At 41.2% G+C, this 3,392-nt stretch overlaps 1 non-coding gene across 1 annotated transcript; it reads left to right on the top strand.

The window, feature by feature from the left end:
* The first annotated feature begins 3,321 nt into the window (after nucleotides 1-3,321).
* Nucleotides 3,322-3,392, top strand: TRNAG-GCC (transfer RNA glycine (anticodon GCC)). The gene has a single exon. It is a non-coding gene; the product is annotated as a tRNA-Gly (tRNA).

Below are 3,392 nucleotides of genomic sequence, written 5' to 3'. Positions count from 1 at the left end.
CCTTCCAGTGAAAACTACGCTCACGCGCTCTGTCACAGCACGGCTAATCACCGGTTGGTTCTCGATCCGGTTGGAATAGAATCCCTTGATTCCTTTGCGTTTGTCACTAACGCCCAGCCTTCAGGAGTTTGAAGCTAGTCACAGTCATTCAATCCTTGAATCCTACTCGGAATACTACAGACAAGGTTTAGACTTTCCGGATTCTCATGAATGCCGCCATCAATTCTAGCTTATACCACGAAGATTCTGATTAAGAGATCTAAGAGATACTCATTCAATCTGATATAGAACGGAGGTGGTTGTCAGGCACACGTTCATGGGTTGAGAATGGTGATGAGTGTCATGGATCATCACCTTCATCACAGTTAAGCGCGAATGAACATCTTAGATAGGAACAAGCGTGTTTGAATAGAAAACAGAAATACTTGCATTAATTCATCGAGACACAGCAGAGCTCCTCACCCCCAACAATGGAGTTTAGAGACTCATGCCGTCAAAGAGTACAAAGTTCAGATCTAAAATGTCATGAGATCCAAAATAAGTCTCTAAAAGTTGTTTAAATACTAAACTAGTAGCCTAGGTTTACAAAAAATGAGTAAACTATGATGGATGATGCAGAGATCCACTTCTAGGGCCCACTTGGTGTGTGCTGGGGCTGAGATTTAAGCAATTCACGTGCAGAGGCCATTTGTGGAGTTGAACGCCAGTTTTTGTGCCAGTTTGGGCGTTCAACTCCAGCTTTTGATCCTTTTCTGGCGCTGGACGCCAGAATTGGGCAGAGAACTGGCATTAAATGCCAGTTTACATCGTCTATCCTTGTGCAAAGTATGGACTATTATATATTTCTGGAAAGCCCTGGATGTCTACTTTCCAACGCAATTGGAAGCATGCCATTTCGAGTTCTGTAGCTCCAAAAAATCCACTTTGAGTGCAGGGAGGTCAGAATCCAACAACATCAGCAGTCCTTTTTCAGCCTGAATCAGATTTTTGCTCAGCTCCTTCAATTTCAGCCAGAAAAATACCTGAAATTACAGAAAAACACACAACTCATAGTAAAGTCCAAAAATATGAATTTTTCCTAAAAACTAATGAAAATAGACTAAAAACTAACTAGAACATACTCAAAACTATATGAAATTAACCCCAAAAAGCGTATAAAATATCCACTCATCAGCTTTCCATCTCAATCTTCATGGCTATCTTCATCTTCTGAATCTGCATAATGGAAATGAAGCAGTTCGAAATCAAATAATCAGTTGGAAGAAATTCATATTAAGCTTTTGAAACTTTTACAGGCTGAAGCTACTACTGAAAAAAAAGCAATATAGTTGACGCAAATCCATCAAGATTTATTGAATAAAAGTAAACTGCAGACAGCAATGTGTTAAGGCACAAAGATGTCCTACAATCATATACAATTACATTGAAGGAAGCAATTTAAGGGGAAGAAGTCAACCAAAACCTAGCTACCATATCAATACAGATACCAGATGTAAGACCCAGAATCTTTAAAAAGTCTTATTATGATCAAGTCTCAAATCCTACAGTTATTTATAGCCTTAATTTCAGGGATTATTTTATTAAAGATAATTAAGGCAAGTTTTGATTTCTTGGATTTGAGATAAGTTATGATTATTATCCAATTTTATAATTATTGGATTATTTTCTATATTTAAAGTATAAGGTTGATAGTTATAAAATGATAAGGATTTTATATGATTTGGATTAGATAAATAATATTTTAAATATTATTACTGCTATTTTGGAAAATGAAGAAATTAAGTACACTATTTCTAATTTTTAGATTTGGGCATTTTATTGAAAATAATTTGTGAAATTGGTGATCAAATAGTATTTTCTATATATAATTAGTGTTGGGTTTAATTTGGGTTTCAATTACTATATTATTCCCAATTTTAAGTGAAATTACCAATTTACCCCTAACCCTAATTTCACCCAACACCTTAACCTCTCTAACCCTAGCAGCCGCCACTGAAACCCTCTCCCAAAAACCCAGTAGCAGCCGTGGCACACAAACACGGTTTTCCCCTTTTCCCATGGAAAAAACGAAACAAAATCAAGAGAGATGGAATAGCATGCGACAGGGAGAAGGAAGAGAGGAGAGAGAGAGGCGCCGTCATCCTCATCGCCGGACCGCAAGGAGCGTCGCCGCCGAGCCCGTCACCGTGTCGTTGTCTTCATCGACGCCAGCTGAAGAGAGATGCGACGGAGAGAGAGAAAGGGCCCGCGGAAGGGAAGCGTCGCCGTTCCCTGAGGCCGCACCGTCGTCGCTGTCCATGGTGACCCACGAGCCGAGAGTGTGAGCGCGGGTGGAGGGCGGCACTGTTGTTGCCGTCGTTTCTCCCAACGGTGCTGCTATCACCGCCGTGAATCGCGATCCGGAGAGGGAGGAGATGCGAGCCATGGCCGGAGGGGAGAAGCCGCCGTCGTCCTCTCTGCGCCACCGTCGTCCTTGCCACAGGGTTAGCCGCTGTCATGTATGGCAGAGCCAGAAAGAGAGAGTTCAGGAGCAGAGCAAGAAAGAGAGAGATTTTAGGCTGGGCTGGGAGTCCAACCACCGTGTCCAGCCGCCGTTTGTGTCGCCGGTGCCGCCTCCACCAGAGCTGTCACCATCAGAAAGGGGTTCAGGCCGCCGCAGGTGTCGCTGCCGGAGAAGGGAGCTGCATCTCTGTGATTCCGACCGCCAGGAGTGGTTTTGTGACGTTAGGGACCACCGCCGGAGCTTCTGGCTATTGCTGCCGTCGCTGGAAAAGGTTGCCGGTAAGGGTTTTAATTGTGGTTTCTGTTCTTTTTGAATTCCGGGAATACTATAGTTGCTGCGTGTTGGTTTCAGATGTCGTGATCGGAATTTGTCGCCGCAGCCGCTTAAGGTGGCTGCCAGAGTTTTTCCTCTATTACCATTAAAATACAATAGATGAATAGTCATTCGAAGAAAAATCATTAAACATAAATATAGAATATTCAAAATATTCTATCACATCTTTTTACTAATATATATAAATCCAATCACTAGGATTGGTAACTAGTAATAAGTTAATAAGGAGCGAGTGGGTATAAAAAAAATCGTTCTTTTTGGTGAGAACACATAGTATTATTTCACTATGTATGTCACTATATGTGCTGGAATTCCTTTTCATCAATTCTAGATAAATCCTAATTAATAGAATAGGGAGATCTCATATATATATTTCATATATTTTCCATTTTTCGACTTTCTTTCAAATTATGCCTAACGGAGTATCAAACTTAGCTCTGCACAAATAAGATTGATATATTACGTATCAAATACGATTCAAAAATGCGGATATAGTCGAATGGTAAAATTTCTCTTTGCCAAGGAGAAGACGCGGGTTCGATTCCCGCTATCCGCC

This window comes from Arachis ipaensis, chromosome B1 (assembly GCF_059453495.1).
Source record: "Arachis ipaensis isolate K30076 ecotype BB chromosome B1, ASM5945349v1, whole genome shotgun sequence".
Classification (NCBI taxonomy): Eukaryota; Viridiplantae; Streptophyta; class Magnoliopsida; order Fabales; family Fabaceae; genus Arachis; species Arachis ipaensis.
The sequence above is the reverse complement of the archived record's forward strand: the minus strand, read 5'-3'. Positions and strand labels throughout refer to the sequence as shown.